General features: G+C 40.5%; 1 non-coding gene across 1 annotated transcript; it reads right to left on the bottom strand.

Moving 5' to 3' along the window:
* Positions 1-12,320: 12,320 nt before the first annotated feature.
* TRNAE-UUC lies at positions 12,321-12,393 on the bottom strand. Its single transcript has one exon. It is a non-coding gene; the product is annotated as a tRNA-Glu (tRNA).
* Positions 12,394-20,523: the final 8,130 nt, after the last annotated feature.

The raw sequence follows: 20,523 nt of genomic DNA, 5'->3' as shown, positions 1-20,523 counted from the left end.
CATGAAGCATGGTGGCAGGTTGCTGATTTCTTTTTTAACATGGCATTTTCCAGCCTTTCTGACTTTTTATTTCACCATACCAAGAACTAGTACTTGTTTTGGTTTGTCCAGTTAAGCTTCAGCAGTATATCCTACCACAATTTTGGTGGCAGCAGTTTGAAAATCTAAATTGCTATATTTTTAGAATTTGTGAATGCAGGTAGATCATTGTAGCATTAAACAATTGTCTTTGAAATCCTTTAAATCATTAAACTCTCCTACTCCTGTGATAGCAGAAACATGTTAACAAATAGGGCTCTCTATAAATAACACAACAGGGAAGAAAGCTCCTGCTGGGCGCCCATTTCCCCTGCCTTAGATAGAGACTATTTGTTACTTTCTTGGCACCAATAGGTCTGGAACTCCTGCTGCTAAAGACTAATGTATTTTACATTAACACTCAAAGTGATCCCCAATTTCTCCTGCTAAAGGGTGGATTGTTTCAAAAATTCTTTTATCTTTACACGTAAATTATTTATGGGCTTTTCCCCCTATTTATAGTTTGGTATGGTTGGCAAATGTCTACCACTGAAAACAAACCAAAAAAAAAAAGACTTCTTATGAAGCTTTTTGGTTTTGGTCAATAAAAAAAAAAAAAAAACTTTCAGAAACATACAACGTTAGAGGATTTTGTTTTTTAAAAATTTTGTGTTCTTTGTTCATAGGAAGGTTAAAATTACTCTTATTTTCTGCCATTTTTACTGTATGATATATGATCTCAATTGTATTTGAATTTTTTTCAGAATTTCACGTGCTTTGTTTTATTTCCCAAAAAGTGCTAGTGAGGATGAAGGAGACATTTTGGTCTGTGATTTTTTTGGTTGTGATTTTTTTGGCTTGGTTTTTCAAATGTAAAATTGTTCTCATTTTCAAGCATCTGCAGTTAGAAAGATAAACACTTTACAAGTTCTATTCCTTTTAAAATATTACACTATGAATATTTTGTTGCTATCTGTAAATAACAAATGGGCTGTTTTCCTAAAAAGAAGTCTTGAGAAATCAAAACAACTTGGAGGTATTGTATCCACCATCTCATTTGTATCATAAAATTTGTGAAAAGTTAATGATTTCTGTATGTCATCATGCTTGTGTGTTTTTAACTGTTTCTTTTCATTAATGGCTAAATGAAAAATTTGCCTTATCTTTTCTACCGCAGTAACCCTTGACATTTTGCCTTAGAATGGCTTCTACTTTTATCTTTTCCTGCTCCCATAGATTCTTGCTTGTTCCAGAAGATGGCAGCATGACATCTGAAGTTCTCGTCCTGTGTGCACTACCTTAACCCAGGGCAGCTCTTCACTGTTGCTATGGGTGCTTCCCCTTAACTTTTATTTTCACTCATTTTTATTACAAAAGTCATATGTGTCTACTGAAAGAAGTAGAGAACTGTGCATAATGAAAAAGTGTCTTCCCCCCACCTAATGCAAGCATCCTGCAGCTACGCCTTTCTCTCCCCACCTTCCTAGGTGTCAGCACCAGTAACAGCAGGCAAACCTCTTCCAGACCCTTTGCCTGTGTAAACATAGGTTTTGTTGTTTTCTAATGGGATCGCTCTATGTTCCATTTTGCAAGTTAAAATTTTTATTCAACATAATACCATTTTGGAGAGCCCTGGTGCCATTGCAGTCTTTTTAACCCCTGCATAGAATGATATACTTTGGATATCTATAATGTAGTTAGCCATCTCCCTACTGAAGGACGCTAGTTGCCTCCAGTTTTTTGTAATTGAGAATTATGCCACACTGGGCTTGCGTGACGATGTAAGATAAATTCCTTGAAATTAAAATTAAATGGTTATTTGGTTCTTTTCTCTGGATCTGACCTGGCAAACACGTTGCTTCCATTTTCTCTCACTGATTGCCTCCACCCCCCAACGCCCAGACTTCAGCTGTAGACCTGGCATAACAAGGAGGAAATACTTAATAATGCCTGATTTGTGCTTTGTATTGAAAGAGCTCTTGTTTTCCTTTTCCTTTTTAAAGTCAGGTTTATTGAGGTGTCATTCACCTACAGTAAAGTTTACCCTTTTAAGCCTAGCAGTTTGAATTTTGGCAAATTCACGCCGTCATGTAACCATGACCGCCCCCACCCCCATCACCCCGAAAGAAGTTTCCTCCTGCCTCTTTGCAGTCAGTCCCTCTCCCCCAACCCCAGCCCCTCACAATCACTCATCTGAGTTCTATGCTTATAGTCTTGCCTTTTCCAGAATGTCATATAAATGGGATCATACAGTGGGTATCCTTTTGTGTCTGCCTTTTTAAACTTCGCATAATGCTTTTGAGGTTCATCCATGTTGTATAAGTAATTGGTTCCTGTTTGTTGCTAAGTAGTATTCCATTTTATGGATGTATCACCAGTTTATCCATTCACCAATTGATGGATATTTGGGTTGTTTCTGTTTTTGGGCTATTATAAATAAAGCTGCTATAAACATTCACATATGGATCTTTTTTTTTTTTTTTTTAAAGCTTTATTTATTTATTTATTTATTTATTTATTTATGGCTGTGTTGGGTCTTTGTTTCTGTGCAAGGGCTTTCTCCAGTTGTGGCAAGCGGGGGCCACTCTTCATCACGGTGCGCGGGCCTCTCGCTATCGCGGCCTCTCTTGTTGCGGAGCACAGGCTCCAGATGCGCAGGCTCAGCAATTGTGGCTCACAGGCCCAGTTGCTCCGCGGCATGTGGGATCTTCCCAGACCAGGGCTTGAACCCGTATCCCCTGCATTGGCAGGCAGATTCTCAACCACTGCGCCACCAGGGAAGCCCGGATCTTTTTTATAGACACATGTTTTCCTTTATCTTGGGTAAATACCTAGAAGGGGGATTCCTGGGACGTATGGCTGGGATATGTTTAAGTTTTGAAGACACTGCCAAGCTTTTCCATAGCAGCTGCACCGGTTTGTATCCTCACCTGCAACATATTGTTTCAGTTGCTCCACGATTTCATCATCACAAGGTGTTGTCAGCCTTGTTCCTTGTAGGCATTCTAGTAGGTGTGCAGTGGTATCTCATTGTGATTTTGGTGTGTATTTCCCTAATGACTAATGAAGTTGAACATCTTCTTTTTCCTGTGCTTATTTGCCATTCTTACATCCTCTTTATTGAAGCGTCCATTTAAACCTCTTGCCTATGTTTCCTTTTGTTGATATTGTTGTCTTGTTTTTGAGATGAAAGAGTTCTGTGTATAGTTGGATATAGTCCTTTACTGGATATGTATCTTGCAAATATTTTTTCCCAGTCTGTGGCTTGTGTTTTTTCCTAGAGTGTCATTTGAAAAGCAGATTTTAATTTTGATGTAGTCTAATTTATCCATTTTTTAAAAAATGGATCATACTTTTCTGTCCTAAGAAATCTTTGACTAACTCTAGGGTACAAAGATTTTCTCCTAAATTTCTTCTAGAAGTTTTAGAGTTTTAGCTCTCGGGTGTTAGATCCACTTTGAGTTAAGTTTTGTACAATGTATGAGATGAAGTTGTTTTGGGTTTTTTAGTGGAAGTCATTCAGCACCATTTGTTGAAAAGATTGTGCATTCCTTATTGAATTACAGTGGCACCTCTGTTGAAATCAGTTGACCTTATATGTGTAGGTCTATTTCTGGACTTGATTCTGTTCTATTGATCTCTATGTCTGTTCTTAAACCAGCATCGCACCATCTTGATTACTCTAAGAAAGCTTGTCTTCCCCTTTACTGTGAATCTGTGTCATAGTTTTTGTTTAAAGTTCTTTTTGTGAAGGAGGAGGCCAGTAGAAGCAAAAGATTGACCAACCAATTCTATGTGGAGCCTACAATTACACCCAGACATGCATTATCATTTAGGGCAAAAAAGTCAGTAATAATAAGCTATCAGAAATAAGGGAAGGAAACCAACTTTCTTGGGGTACCTATACACTCAGCCCAATCTTCTCATATAATAGGGTTTGCTACAGTTCATGATTTAAAATTGTCACCCTGAGACGGTAAGATTTAGTCATTGAGAAAGAATTCTCCTCTTGACCACTGTGTAATATATACCAGTAAGAAAATGAAATGAGTTGCATTAAAATAAGGTTCAAAGTTGTTTGCTAAAAATTAAATTGTCTAATAAGTCTGATTCAATTCTTCTCATAAATTAAGATTTTTATTATAGTTTGGTTTAGTATAAAAATTGTCGCTATCCTTACTTGGAAAGTAGCCTTAGCATTTGAGAATTATTTCTTAACATAGGAAAACTTCCCTGCACCAGGTCATCCCAGGTGAGCAGATCGTAGATTCGTTAGTACATGTGCCAGGCATTAATTTCTAAATGTGATCACTGCCTTAAAGATGCTCAATTTTCTCTAAAGGGTTGAGGGGGGGGGGCGGGGAGTACAGAATTACAATACAGGGTATGATTATAAAGGAATGCCCTGGACCGGTCCACCCTCAAGGTGGCACCAACTTCAGATCAGGTAAGTTTGTTTTGTTTCTTTCTGGAAGAAGTGATGCTTGAACAAAGTTCACTTATAGGAGTTTTAGAGAAATGGGGATCCCAAAGCAACATTCTATTCCAAATGTCTTTTCCTTATTATTTACTGAGACTAGGCAGTGTTAAGTTGGCTTCATCTCATACACATTTTTAAGTATTTTTCTCCCCATTATATTCTAACCTGTGAATACATCCGGATGAAGCATGGATTCAAAACTAGAGATTGTGAATTGTCCATAACAAAGTTTTAAAGAAATCTCTCTCCTTAAATCCTTCTGCATTTCTATCTTTTGTGCTACCAGATTTCTTTGTAGTATGTCTGAAAGGTTGACTCTGGACTTAGATTCTTAGATCAAGTGAGCAGACATTAGGGGATGAAGTTAAATTACGATAAATAATTGCACATGCAAAAAGATAGTGAATTTTTTTTTCTTGGTCTTAGATTTATTTGAAGATTATTTTTAGAGCCTTGACTTGGCTCTAGAAGGACTCGTTGTACTGTGGCCTAACAATTTCAAGTTTGTATGATTTTTCACTGGTGTGTTCAATTCTGTGCATTCTTTGATGCTCTTCTGTTATGAAATCGTGATACGAGCTACAAATAACCTAATAGCTTTAGTGAGAAGATAAGTAATTACTGCTATTCTCGTGATACATATTTTTGTCCCACATCTTCAACCAAGATCATACTTAGCCTGGCTATGACCTTAATTTTAAGATTTATTAGAAAGGTTTTTGGAAAATTTTAAGATATTGGGAAGCAAGTATTTTTTTGGAACTGCTTCTATTTTTTGATACTTTAAGCATTATATCACTTATATGAAAAGGAAAAATAAATGAGCATGCACATTAAAAAACAAATACAAGTTTGCATTTTCTAAGGAGTAGGTTGGGAGTTCCAAAATTTCCAATGACCAGTTTGAAAGCAGCCTTCTTAAATCTTCCCTTTTCTCATTTGTCCATGGCACAATGTTGTCTGACTAAATGGTTTAATTGACTTCTCTATGATACAAGTAGCCTGCTGGGAGCAAACAGCTGGCTTTTGGGTTTTAGATGTAATTCAAGAAAATTCAGATTTTATCATTTTGTTCTGAGTTCCAAATTTCTAACTCTATTTGCATGTGAGTTTTTTAAGCTCCAAAATGTAAAGATAACAGTTAACATCCATTTACATCTACTAGTTTCTTTATTCTCACAGCTTTATTCACTCACTTAAAATTTGCTTTTTAAAAAAAAATTCACTTTGGCAGTGTCTTGTCCTGTCAAGTGTAGTGATCTGTTAGTGGCATCTTTATTTTTGACATTTAAAAACAAACTGCATTTCTAGTGTTCTGATGTCCTGGATGCTTGCTGGTAAACACAAAGTAAATGTCAATTTTTTCTCTATTTAGACACATCAAGTAACTGCTAAGGAGCATGAGACGTTTGCAAAACTAGGTCCTTTCAGATGTATGGTCCAAACAGTGAAATAATTTTTTTTTTTTTTTTTTTGAGTATAAATTTGGTGTCAAACAGCTGAAACTTCCTAGAGAAAGTGAGTAAAAAGATTTTTCAGTTCAAGTAAGTTTAGTTTGGCTGCCAGGCTCTTGGATGTTGCTATGCCTAATGTGAGAACACGTACAATGTGTCCATTTTCCAATTGTTCATAACAAAGCAGTAATCCAATGTGACTAGTCTTTTCTTATTTGAAGGGTACATGGGGAATGAAGATTTCAGAAGGATTCCCTAACTCAAACCTGAAAAACCTGGTGTTAGTCTTGGGTGATTTCCAGTGACCCTGTGACCCCCTTCTTCCTGCCCCCTGTGTAGACTTGGAACTGGGCAGCCATTTTTGTTTTTGGAAGGGAAAGGAGACAGATATAATGAATGACTTTTATTGTGCAATATTTCAAACTCTCTTGAATGCATTCGAATGGGATGGAAACTGTTCTGCCCTATGTCACAGCCAAAACAAACAAAACATATTCCCTGAACCTGGATGTGTGTTTCTCTCAAACTGGCAGTAGTTAGAGCTCAGCTCTCAAACGAGAATTTGGTTTGACAATTTTTAGCCCTTGTTCAACTGAATGTGAGGAGAGGTCACAGCCAAAGCAAATACTGTGGGGAAAAATTAATACACATATTTACAGCTTGCAGGTGGCATTTGTTCTGAAACGTTAGATATTTGTCTTAAAGAATTGCATTTGTGGTAATACTTTTAAATGGACTACTTTTTTTGGCTAATATTTTTAAAATGAACTCTTCAATAATAATAACTCCTAATGTAAATAAATTCTACAGAAGTCCCTGAAGAGTGATAAATGCTTGAATTTAAGTATTTAAACATCTAGAAAGGCCACTAAGAACCTAAGAATTCTAGGAATATCAGACCCAGCAAATATGCCATAAAACTCCCTTGATGGCAGCCTTCTCCGGCCCCCAAAGCACCCACTCTAGTGTTACCAACGACTCCTTTATGACGATGCCTGCAACACTGTTGACTGGCTCCAGCCACCGCCATCCAGGTTGTTACGTATTCCCACCCTTTGGGTCTGTGGGGAGGATCACTGCACAATCAAGATAATTCATGTTGCAATGCGCCATTGTGCTTCATGACCCGGGCAAAATATATTTTTTACTAGTCACACTAATAACTTTGAATTTATGGTCACCTACGACCAACAGGCTCTTGGTTTGTGCCTTAACTTGAGAAATACTGAAAACGTAAATTGTTAAGCCAGGCAATCTGCCTCTCAGAATGGTAGAACAGACTTCAATCCACATTTTAGGTCCTCCTTTCGAAATATAAAATTCTAACTTTCATGGACCGCTCTGTTGAACAATATCAGACATCCGTGTGAACGGAAATGAGCCACTGGATCATTTCATTGGCTGTTAACCTTTCATATAGTAAACACTACAGATAAAACACTGCCTGCATCTTGCATTTTAGTTAGAAACATTGCACATTACCACAAAGATTTCTACTTCCCAAGCGTTGCAAGGTCCAATTATACTCCTATCAACTAGAATGACTGGCGTGTCCTGGACGTATAAATCATTTTAAGGAGTAGATGCTTAGTTTTTTGCAGTCTGTCTGGATGGTGAGAAATAGGAAGACCTCCGTGAGCAGGTAGGTGGGTGTTGCTGAGGTCCATGGCTCTCAGGCTGTCAAGGGGCAAACGTGAATGTGAGGTTCAAGAGGGGAGGGGGAGATGGGGGTGGAAACAAACTTCTTGGAAAAAAGCAGGCTCTTATTTTTTCAATTTTAGATGCTGTTTTCCAATTTCTTAGTATTTAAACTTAAATGTGGTAGATGCATGAGTTTCTTGCATTGGGTAGGGTAGGAATTATTGGACCCTCTGGTTTATCTAAATTCTTCCCATTTTTTTTTAACCCCTGTGCGAGCGCTGAAGGGTTCCTTTTTTTACCTAAATAAATTTATTTTTAGATTTAAAACTAACGTACCTTCCCCAAACCAATTAGAGTCTCTCAATTCCCAGTGAGGCTGCCTTTCCCCTCAGATAGAGACAAACAACAGCCCAGCTCTCCTTTAAATAGCTAACCCGGGCCCACCTACCTATACTCATAACCCTTAATCTAGCCTTGGACCCTCCAATTTTTTTTTCCTTTTTAAATTTATTTATTTATTTTTGGCTGCGTTGGGTCTTCGTTGCTGCGCGCGGGCTTTCTCTAGTTGCGGCGAGCATGGGCTACTCTTCATTGCGATGCGCAGACTTCTCATTGCGGTGGATTCTCTTGTTGTGGAGCACGGGCTCTAGGCACACGGGTCAGTAGTTGTGGCTCGCGGGCTCTAGAGCACAGGCTCAGTAGCTGTGACGCGGGGGCTTCTTTGCTCTGCGGTATGTGGCATCTTCCCGGACCAGGGCTCGAACCCGTGTCCCCTGAATTGGCAGGCGGATTCTTAACCACTGCGCCACCAGGGAAGTCCCAGACCCTCCGATTTTTTGTTTTGTTCGTCTTGGCAAGCCGCACGATAGGAAAACATACAAAACACCCTTCTGTGTTATTGTCATGTATTTTCATGTCTCTGTCATGTATATCTCATATATCTCATACAGAGCAAGACATACTATTATTTCTATCTTATAAATAAGATGAACAGGAGGGAAGGGATTTTCTCTGCTTGGCAGCCAGCAACGGTAAAGCCTGGAAGAGACTGGGGGCCTTACGTTTATTTCACTTGCTTCAACTGCCCCATCTACCCTCCAGCACTGAGATGCCTAAGAAGGCCAGGCCATATGGGTGTTTGTTGGCTGTTCTTGTAAAAGTTTAGTTGGAGGACCCCTTAAAGTCAATAGCTACTTGGGGTTTTGAAGTCATCCAGAACCTCTCACAAATAGAAGTTGCCTCTATTTCCTTAAAACGAAGTGAATGATGAGTGTTGATTTACCCTTTCTTCTCTAATTTAATTTTTTGGGGGAGAGAGGTTTGGGAGCAGGAAAGAAGTCAGAAGAAATACTTCTTAAGCTAGAAATCAGGACAACATCTACATTTAGATGCCAACACTTTGAACAAGCAGCGTTCTCAACTCAGGCCCTGAAGTGCGTGCCCAGGGTCCTGCAGCTGTCCTGTAAATGTCCAAACGGATTTATAGCCTGTATTTCTCCAAGAGAGGAAAACAATTCTAGGCAAATCCCAAACAGTTCGGAGGCGTGTGTCCTTTGACATTTTGCTGCCTTCCTGGTTCTTGTCCTGCCATCGCCACAAGCAAAGAGCTGTTACCGCCAGGCCAAAGCTGTAACAATATTAAGATGTTTTCCTCAACCTTGTCCCCAGAAAGATACTCAGTTTCCAGAAGATTGTTCTCCCCTGGGCATTACATCATGAATTGATTCAGTTTTTGGAGGAAGAAATTGGACAAAATATAATAGATTACCTCCTGGGGAAGCATACTTAGGTTGTTAAGTATTCCCACCAGAAAACTAAGAAACTGCTTATATATGACTACTCTGTCCACATTTAACCTTTCACCTTATTGCAGCTGAGCAGGGCGCGTTTTTGCAGCAAAGGTTTTTGTTTTGCTGGGGGTCAGAGAGAACATTTCTCCTTTATTTTTGTAAGGAATACAAGTATTCTTTGTTTTTACCATTACCCAGACTTCCTCAGCTTCACGAGCTGCCCCCAGACCCCAGACCAGGTTAGGATGCAGCCACTGCAGAAGGGTGTCCCCGTTCAGTGTGGACAAGTGCGGCCTCCCCGTGGGCCGTGGGAATGGGGGCAGGCGGGTTGGGGGGAACTGCTCGATGTGGTTAATTTTCCATAAGGGTTTTTTGGCCTGTGGAGCATCGTGGCCGACAGAGGAGAAGGCCACACTTGTGGAGTATTTGGGAGACATCACCACGGTCTGTCCTGAGGAGGGAGTGGCCCCTGTAAGCAATATGTGCGCTGAAGAAAAGCATCAAGTTTCCTCTTTCCTGGGAACCCGTTCTCGGAGCAGGATGTTAGCGATTGATGAAATAACTCCCACCCAATAAAGAGCGCAGGAAGAAACGTGGGAGCTATTTTCTTTTCCAAGTTCGCACGTTGGAGTAGAGAAGGGGCTGGTGGAACCGGCAGTATATACGTTGGCAGTATATACGTTGGCTGGATTCACACTTCAAACTTGGAAGGGTGAGCAGAGTGGATGGAAGGACTAATGAACCGGAGGAATTGGTAATAAAATAGCAAAGGTTTCCTCACCCAATGCCCAGCTGGTTGGTATCCAGGGCCTAGTTAACCGAGTAGAGGGCCATGGAGTGAGTTGGCAGTCTCCACTGGCAGGATTACTGACAACTGGATTGGCAGGGCCAGTTTCCATTTCTGAGGCAGAAGTGTTCTAACCACGTCAGCGAGCCTCAATTATTGTCTCATCTCATAAGTCTCCCATCAGAGCATGAGTACAGTCTCCCCAGGGCACTGAAACCAAGTCCCTTATTCCTTATCCCAAGAAAAGCCCTCCAGTGGCCCCAGTCATGCCCCCGACTGTCAGCCTCAGAGGGTTCAGCTCTACTTCTGAGGTGAGCATCTCAGGAAATGGCAGCAGCCTCTGTCGGACTGTCAGTCAAATGCGAGCATGGGGGAAGTTGGGTGAAAGGGACCAGGACACCTCTACTATTTTTGCAATTGCTTGTGACTCTATTATGATTTTAAAATAAAAAGTTTAAAAAACTAAAGTGCTTAGAACAACAATTAAAGTCTCTGTGATTCTCAGCTACCTTGTCTGTCAAGTAAGAATATTAGTGTTACCTACTTTACGTATCGCTGCTAAGAAAAATCAGATAATACAGATGTAGTGCCTCTTGTTTTCACAGACCAGCATCCTTCCGCACTTTGTGACAGAAGCCCATTTCCTTTCTCATGTACCATTTATCTACAGTGTAATCACGGTAGTAGGCGTTTTCCCATGTGCCCTCATTTTATGTGATCTCATTATTATGCCCATATTACAGACAAGGAAACCGAGCCTTTAAGAGGTAATGTGACTCGTTCAGGATCAGATAGTTGGGGGACTTCCCTGGTGGTCCAGCGGTTAAGACTCCAAGATCCCAATGCAGGGGGCCCGGGTTCGATCCCTGGTCAGGGAACTAGATCCCGCATCCTCAACTAAAAGCCCACATGCTGCAACTGAAGACCCGGCACAGCCAAATAAATAAATAAATATTAAAAAAAAAAAAAACAACAGATGACTGGTACATGGTAGAGCTGGAATCAGGAGACTGTCCTACTCTAAAAGTCCACTTTTCTTTGATGAAAATGCTGTAACTAGAGAGGCAAAGATTTGGGGGTTGTGGAAAGAGGAAAATAAAGTTATGCAGGGAAGATGAGGATTTTTTCTGTGCGAGACTTGCCACTGTTCTCAGAAATGCCCTTGATGGAGAGCTACGGCCCTCTACCTCCTGATTCCAGACACAACGGCTCCTTTGCTCCATTTTGGGGGGCATCTCCCCACTTCTAGTCTTGTTTCAACGTCCTTAGCCTGTCGCCTCGTCCTGCTTGTCTCCAGAAGGAAATCAGTCCCATCAGTATGTAAATCTCCAGCGCAGTACAACCTACCACACTCCTCCCTCCTAGTTTGGATTTCTAACAAATTATGGGGGCGTATGTGTGACCAGTGCGGTGACGGGTGGTGCCATCCTGTACTGAGCGCACTCGCTTTTGCCTACATTTTTATATCATCTGATTCAAAACTGTTAGTCTTGCTCTATTGTTTTCCTATCCATGGAAATCAAATACATGGGTATTTTCACCACCCAAAATGTATCCACCTGCGGTTTCGCGGCGAGGGGTCAGGTGTACACGTTAGCCAAGGACTGGGGAAGCTTACCAGAATCTTCTCACGGGAGTCTGGCAAAAGAGCAGAGTCTCCATCAGGGGTTTTTTGTCCATCCTAAATCTAATTCCGGGGATATTTCGAGCTAGGCACCTCTCCGTCTTGACAGGCACCTTAAGCCTGGGAAGAAATCCATCTGAGCTGTGGTCGGCTGTTGCCATTTCTGTCTGGAGGTCCAGGAGGTAGAACTGGCACAGGTCCTCTGTGAGCCAAAAGAAATGTTTATTAAATGATAATTAATTACCAGAAAGTCAAGCATAAATTTAGTTGGTGTGCTAGCGTTGAGAGGCTGGGTGAAGTTAAGGGGTCCCGCCAGCTCCTGGTTCTAGCTCAGACAGTGGTACCAACAAATTTCGGGGTGAGAATGGGAGCTCCCTTCTAAAGAAGTTAGCCTCTAAATGTGGGGAAACTTTCCCCACTCTCCCCAATAGCTTCTGCAAAAAGCACTGGGAATTGGTCTTTTTAAAAATATAACATTGTTGTTGTCATTGTTTTGGGCCGTGCCGCGCGGCTTTAGGGATCTTTGTTCCCCGACCAGGGATTGAACCTGGGCCCTCGGCAATGAAAGTGCCAAGTCCTAACCACTGGACCACCAGGGAGTTCCCTAAAAGATGTATCTTATATGTCATGATGACCCCATTTTACCTGTAACATGTTTCTATGCCACAAACATGGACGCTGTAAAATGTCAATTATGAAATTTGGGGGTATGTTATTTGGCACTTGTAATTTGGAAGACTTTGGATATACAATTGTATAAAGCAATTGTATAAAATCACAAAATGATGGAGATAAAAGACAAAAAAAGTCAGGGACTATTTTTCCAAACTTCTCACTTTGCAGGTGAGGAAACTGACAGCCTGGGAGCTGGAGTAACTTGCCTGAGGTCACACAGCTTCTAAAGGCAAGGCTACGACCAGGTCTTCTGATCACAGGGCCTCTGTCTCTTCCCTCTCCATTTTATTGTGTAACAGCACCACCAACCAGCTCATTGCTGGACACAGAACTTATTTAATAAATGCTTGCTGAGGGGATGAGGGAGCTGTGCGATGCTGTAATATACCTGCATTAGGTGCTGTGACCATTGTTTCTATCGGAAAAGCCCATGATCCAAATGCGTTCTACACCCTTGGGATAGGCACTCAGGGGGAGGGGCTGGATAAGGAGTCTCAGGCAATCATGCTGGTATTGCTCGAAGTGTGATCCCCTTTAAACTGGTCAAGGAGCTTTCTAAAAATGCAGGTGACAAGAATCTTATCCCATTTTGAGGTCAGCATTTTACCTGAAGACAGTGCCTCTTTTGACCCACTGCCTCAAGCAGCCCCTAGACCTGGGTACACATGAATCCCAAGCATTTAAAACTCTCTGCTTCCTAATCCTTTTGTCAGCTTTGCTTAGTTCTTTTTTTTTTTTAATTTTTAACTTTTATTGGAGCATAGTTACTATACTATACTCCAATAAAACTAACTAACGTTGTGCTGATTTCAGGTGTACAGCAAAGTGAATCAGTTATACATATATATATATCCACTCTTTTTAAGATTCTTTCCCCATATAGGCCATTACAGAGTATTGAGTAGAGTTCCCTGTGCTATACAGTAGGTCCTTATTTGTTATCTATTTTATACAGAATAGTGTGTATATGTCAGTCCCAATCAATTGCTTAGTTCTTTTGATGCCCATAGCCAGTGGGATGACTGTGAGTCAAGAGCAAAGAATCTGAAGTTAGGCTTGAGTTTGAAACTTGGTGTCCCAATTACTGCATTGTTGGCTAAATTACTTCACCTCTCTGAACGTCTCTCAGTTGCCACATCTGTAAAATGAGAATAGTAGTAGTATTTGTCTCTTACAATTGTGTGAGGTGGTATTGAATTAGGCAGTGATAATGTGTGTAAAGTTCCTGTTGAGTGTTTGGGATTCAACAAGATAACATTACGTGTTACTTTTTTTTTTTTTTTAATATTTATTTATTTATTTTTTTGGTTGCTCCGGGTCTTAGTTGTGGCTCGCTGACTCCTTAGTTGTGGCATGTGAACTCTTAGTTGCGTCACGCATGTGGGATCTAGTTCCCTGACCAGGGATCGAACCTGGGCCCCCTGCACTGGGAGCATGGAGACTTAACCACTGCGCCACCAAAGTCCCACATGTTACTTTTGATTTTGACATAATTTCAGACTTACAGAAAAGTTACAGCAATAGTACAAATAACTTCATTAAGATTCCCCTGATGTTGGCATTTTATTTTACTTGCTTTCTCTCCATAGAGATACATCGATATAGGCATATCTATGTAGATAGATAAATTATATATATATATATAAATTTTTCTTCTGCAACACATAATTAAAATTGCAGATATGATGTCTCTTTACCCCTAAATTCTTCAGTGTATATTTCCTAAGAAACAAAACAACTTATCACAGTGACTACAGTTCAACAACATAGGTTTGAATTACCTGGGTACACTTACAAGCAGATTTTTTTCCAATAAATACGAACTACAGCACTGGAAGATGTGTGGTTGGTTGAATTCGCAGATGCAGAATCACAGATATGGGACTTGAGCTTCTGCAGATTTTGGAACCGTGGAGGGGTCTGGAACCAAGGATTTGGAGGACAACTATACTTATTAAGATATCGTAATGGAAATATTTTAAGTACTTCCACAGTGTTTCTCTGACTCAAATTCAGATCATGATCCAACCAACTTTTACTGAGCACAGATTATGTGCCAGGCATAGTGCTGGATGCTTTGAAAAATATTCCAATAAATTCTCTTTTCAGCATCGTGAAGTAGGTATTATTAGTTAGTAAACTGGCCAGTGAGTAACTAAGAATCAAGGTGCTTAGTAAATTGCTCAAAGGACCTTAGTTAGTGGTAGAACTGGGATTTGAACCCAGATTTTAAGTCCTGGGTTCTTTCCAAAATAACACTCTTAACAGAAAATGGTGTTTTTGTTCTAGATGGCTGACCACATTCTGTTATAAAAATGAGAAAATTAAACAAGAAGCAACTCTACTGGGGCCCCTGGGTCAGTGTGTATTCTAATCTCCACTCAGCTGTCATACGCTTCTATGGCCTAAGCTGTAGGGGTTTTGTTTTCACAGTTCTCTCTCACTCTGATGAACTCTCCAGAACTTGATTTCAAAATGGTCATAATCCTTTTGTACAGTTTTGCTGGGAACCAACTCTTTTATCTTCAGATACCTTTGGTAAGGTTAATTTCTGAAATGAAAATTTATTTTCCCAGGGAGTGCTGATGATATTGTTAATGTGTTTGAGTGGATAGGACTTGAGAAACTGGAGCTGTATCTATGGGCTTGCCTTTTGCTCTGGTCAGAGACTCTCTCTAGAAGCAATCAAAAGCTGGATTTGTTCTCTCACTGCCCAGAGACATGGAGCTGATCAGTCTGGCTCAACCCTCTTACGCCTTAACATAGAGAACAGTAATAACGACACAATCCACTGGGGTGACGTATCCGTTAGAGATGTTTAGTTCTGAGGGACTCTGACCGGACCCTTCTGGTACCAGCATTAATTCTATTTCAAATAAAATCCTGTGCTTTAATCAGCAGTCCTGGCTCTCAATTGCATTAAAAATTCAATGGGAAAAAAATCTTAATTCACAGACCATGCACCTTAATAGACAAAGAACTCCAAGTAGCTTGAGAACAACTGATTAGCCATTGTTTGGCCAAGTTGAAAGAGAGCATCTGGAAATATCTGGGGTCTCTGCCGATAGAGCCTGGAAATGGGGAAGCAGTTCTTTCGAGAGGTTGAGAACTCAGACTCTCGTGAGTCAGATTGACCTGGATTCAGATCCCAGCTCCGCGTGACCCTGAGCAAGTTAATTTCAAATTCATTGTCTAAAATGATGGCAATACCTACCTTTCAAGTGTTCTTGTGAGACAATGTAAATACAACACCTCGTTTGGACCCTGGCCCTTAAAAAATTATCAAAAAATGGTGACTATAACAATAAACTTGAGCGAGGCAAAACCCAGTTTTTTTGTTTTTTGTTTTTTTTCTCTCCTCTGCTGTTTTCTCGCTTCCTGTTCTTCCCCTCATTCTTCCCACACCCTCCCCATTCCTCCTCCCTCCCTCCCCCCGACCCCCAGACCTATTCTGGATGATCTGAAGGAAGATGTTAATTATGAAAGAACATCCGGTTCTTGGCATTCTGTGTAGAAGAAATCAATGATTTTGAGGACCCTGAAGAGAATCGCTGATTTTGTAAAGGATTAACAAAAAGTCAACAATCAAACACAAGTTTTTCCCCTCTGAATCATTACATTCTGTTGTTCCTGAACATCTGGGCAGAGGGGAGTTCTGTCTTCACTTGGGCCTCCTCAAAACCCTGCTTCTTGGGCTGTAGTTATGTCTATGTTTATGCCTCATTTGAAGCATAAGCCATCATTCCAGGATCCTTTTTCTGGAGCTGCCACTAACTATGTGGGTGAATTATTTTCCAACTTTGAACTTCAGTTTTTAAAATGGAACAAGTCAGGCGAGACTTGCTATAATTGTTGAAAGCTGATGAACATACCATTCAGATTTAATGCTTAATTGTATACTCTTATGTCTTTTCCTGTGTATCCATCTCATCTTGACAGCAAGCTCTTCAAGCAGGGGGACAGTGTCACACTCCATAGGAAAGGGCATAAAATTTAGAAGTAGGATCCCTGGGTTCAAGCCCCAGCTCTGCGCCCTGCCAGCTCATGTGACCTTTGGTGAACCACTGCATCTCTGCCCTCCACGCTTTCCTCCACTATAAAGCCGGCTGATGTACCCAAAATACAGGGTCACTGTGAGGACTAAAGAAAATAATCATTAACACAGCACTTGGTAAATTTAAAAAGGGTGTTCATTATTGTTAATTGTGTTGCCCCAGAGCCTTGCCACTATGCAATTTTAAATAAGTTTTTGTTGAATGCCGACTTTTTTAAGAACAAAGCTAAGACTTTTGCTATTACCAATTTTAAAAGCACTGAAGAAGAGGATTGTTGGTATATAATTAAAACTGATTTCATTTCCAATGCACAATTTTAAACACACCAAAAAATGCTTTCAAAACCAGTAAAGGCTTTGAGTAATGTTATGTAAATAATATTGAGGTGAATACTCTCTAGGTGCTTTCAGATGTATGTGGTTAGAATAAATATCAAAATTAAACCTGAAATGAAATACTAATGCTCTCGGTGGGATTAATTCTGTTAGGCTATCTTTGCACAGTACACAGTTCTTCTGAAATTTGCATAGATAAATTTTAAAAGTTATTTTCTAATTATAGAAATAATATTGTAGAAGATAGTAAAAGTATAAATGCAAAACTAGTTATATTAGAGTTCTCTAGAGAAACATAACTAATAGGATATATGTGTATATATATTATATTATACTGATATATCATATATATGTATGTATGTGTATATATATATTATATATATAAAGAGATTTATTATAAGGAATTGGCTCATGCAATTATGGAAACTGAGAAATCCCATGATCTCCAGTTGGCAAGCTGGAGGCCCAGGACAGCCAGTGGTGTAGTTCCAGTTTGAGTCTATGTCTGAAGACAGGAGAAAACCAATGTCCCACCTTGAAGACAGAGAGGCTCTCTCTCACCAGCCTTGTTATCCTATTCAGGCCTTCACCTGATTGGACGAGGCCCACCCACATTGAGGTGGGCAATCTCCTTTACGCAGTCAACCAATTCAAATATCAATCTCATCCAGAAATACCCTCACAGACACACCCAGAATAATATTTGACCAAACACCTGGTCAAGTTGACACATAAAATCAACCATTGCATTAGTATTATAGAATATTTGGGAAATGCAGGAAAGAAGGAAAAAAAAAAAAAACCTCTCCAAATTCTGCCACCCAAAGATAACCATTATTAGAGTTTTGACCCGTTTCTTTCCAATCTTTTTTGTAAATGAACCAAAGATCAATTTTTTAATCATCTGTTCTATTGGACTAGAGATTTCATGTTGTCTCTTTTCTGATTTCCTTAGGGAATTATCTAAAATTTCCATTATGCCTCTGGTTTTGCACTTATATAATGGTTATTATCAGAAAAAACTGCCTTGAATATATAAAAGACACTGTTATGATAACCAAATAAAATGAGCATGGCTACCACCCTAGGTCTCACCCCAAGGTGGGAGAAGTTGGAGACTAAGTTAAGGGGGCGGGGCTGGGGTAGGGGGAGGTGTTAGCAATTCCCGAAGGACATCAGGGAATTCCAGCCGCCCTCTCCCAGACGATGCCCACCTCGGGGAAACATCCCCAGATGTCCAGCCCATTGCTTTTCCCCCAATCCCAGCACTGAAGGTGTTAATAGCCCATCTCACCTCCCTGTGTCCCAAGGCTGAGGTGTGAGTGACTAGGGAAACCCCCAATAAATTAAAGGTGGCAGCCTCTCTGAGGAGGGAGAGGTGGCTTGTTCAGTATTTTAAGCCTTTTAGCTGGTGTCCTTTATCAGTGATTGATTTATTGGATATTTGTGCAGCGGGCAGGGGGATTTGAAATATAACATAAGCGCTTCCGGAGATGTCAGTACTCTAACGTTAGTGGTCTGAACAAGGATGTAATTCATATCTGCAGGTGCTTTACTCTAGTATCAAATACTTCAATAACATCATGCCTGTGGAATCCACTGGTCCCAAGGGCTCTATTTGTATTCTGATATGCCCACGTCTTTTCCTATGTGTGTTTTCCTTGCTTAAGGAGCTCTCATTTCCTTCAATAGGATATGTTTTATTTCATCCCTTTTCCTGCATTTACTCATATTAATGTCACCGCATTCACTGGTAATAGCTGAGCCTGGAAATAGCCCGCATAGCCACGTAAATACTAGCCTGAAATGCACCGCCTGGGATGCATTATGATGAAAGAATGGAATGGAATCCATTGGGTGGAAGTAACAGTTTCTTTGGAGTTCTAACTAAATGTTACCCAGTGAGAGAACACTGGAGGGAACACGTCCAGGGAACATGGTGGCCTCTCCGTAGAGCTGGCAGGGTGGGGAGGCAGGAAGGAAAATTTAGGGTTTGGGATACTGTGTTTCCAGCTAGCAAGTTCTTGGTTGATGGATAGAAGCAAAGCACAGTCAAAACATCCCTTTGGGTTTTGTGTTTGTTTTTATTCCTCTGCCGTAATATAATAACTGAGTTTTCCAATTGGCCAAAGCAGAAGATTTCAAAAAGTTCAGATGCCTAGGCATGCAGGGCTCAACTCTGGTGACAAAATGCTGTCTTTTGGGCAAGGTTCCCTCTTCCTCTCCTCTTTCTATCTCTTCCGGTTCTTCACTTATGTATCTGGGTGATCGGTTTGTGGTGGCAAAGCAATCTTGCTTAGTAGAAGGGAAATATGCTCTGGAACTCAGGCAGATTTGTTTTGTTTTATCAGCTCTCTAGCCTCTGAACTTTCCTTCTGTAAAATGGAGCTAGCAAGTTGCCTGCTAGTTATTAATATTTATTTCACAGGAAAGTATAGAGAGAAAACATATTTTTGGAACGTTACAGGATGTAGTATATTATAAGCATGTGAAAAGGAACAGAGGATTGTGTTCAAACTTACTTGTTTAGAATGCAAAACGAATTTTCCTGCAGAAAATATTTTGCAACGTGGGATGCAGGTAATGACTTATTCTTCTGCGTTACAATGCTGATAGATGTACAGATGCTTTTAGTTCAAATGGTGTAGGTTCACTCTTCCCTCTATCTGTTTAAATCCTATTTTATCTGCTAATATGAATGTAGGGGAGAGGGGCCCTTGTCTCACTGTTAGGAACAGAGTCTCTGGAGGGAAGTCTTGAGTGTACAGAGAGACAGGCAAAGGGCAGCCATTCATAGGCATAGGCTGCTGTAGGTCAACAAATATAATACATAGGTGTTATGTCCTATATTATCTGTAATATATATATATTTGCTATATTATGTGTGTGTGTGTGTGTGTGTGTGTGTGTGTGTGTGTGTGTCCTATAGGAAGATACAGGCTGCGATCCCTGGGGTTTGCTGTGGGTGGCCAGCTTCCCATCTTAGGCTGCTGTTTTAGAAATATTTCCTTCTTGCATGAGCTGCTGGGGTGTCAGCTGGGAAAGGACAAGTACAGATACTATGAACTTGAGCCCTGCCAGAATTAGTCCTGGGATTTTGGAAACTTTGGGAAAAAAATATATTTAAAAGATTGGGTCCTGAAGAACTTTAGGACAAATACTTCTTGGTTGCAGGAAGACCGGCTCAGTGGAACCTTGCTTTTGCAAACATAAAAGATCCTTTCCTTCTTGGAAAGGAGTGTTTACAAATAAATTAGAGTCTCTAAAGAGAACAAACTGTTCTGCAGAGTAATGTAAAAGGATGTCTTTGTGGGCAAAGTTGTACCTCCTCAGATTATTTTCTTTTTTAGGAAACATTTCCCCCACTATATGGATTTTGATAGTCCTCAGGTAAAAATGATTGTTGGTTCTTGATAAAGCCATTCCTCACACAGGAGATCAGGGGCAAGCTCCAGGTGAGCTGACAGAGGGACCCTGAAATGAGACCAGACCGGGTGCTTAAAACTCAACATGTGAAGGCCCACGGGAATGTCATTCCAAGCTAAGTAATCCAGCCCCGCACACCGTGTTGACAGTGGATTACTGGGCTCTGACGGATGGGAGAGATTTAGGGTAAGCTACCTTGAGACCAGGGGGCTGAGTTTCCCCCGAAAGTGAAAATTCC

This window comes from Balaenoptera musculus, chromosome 6 (genome assembly GCF_009873245.2).
Source record: "Balaenoptera musculus isolate JJ_BM4_2016_0621 chromosome 6, mBalMus1.pri.v3, whole genome shotgun sequence".
In the NCBI taxonomy this organism is placed as follows: Eukaryota; Metazoa; Chordata; class Mammalia; order Artiodactyla; family Balaenopteridae; genus Balaenoptera; species Balaenoptera musculus.
Note: the sequence above shows the minus strand (reverse complement) of the source record. Positions and strands in the feature narration are given on the sequence as shown.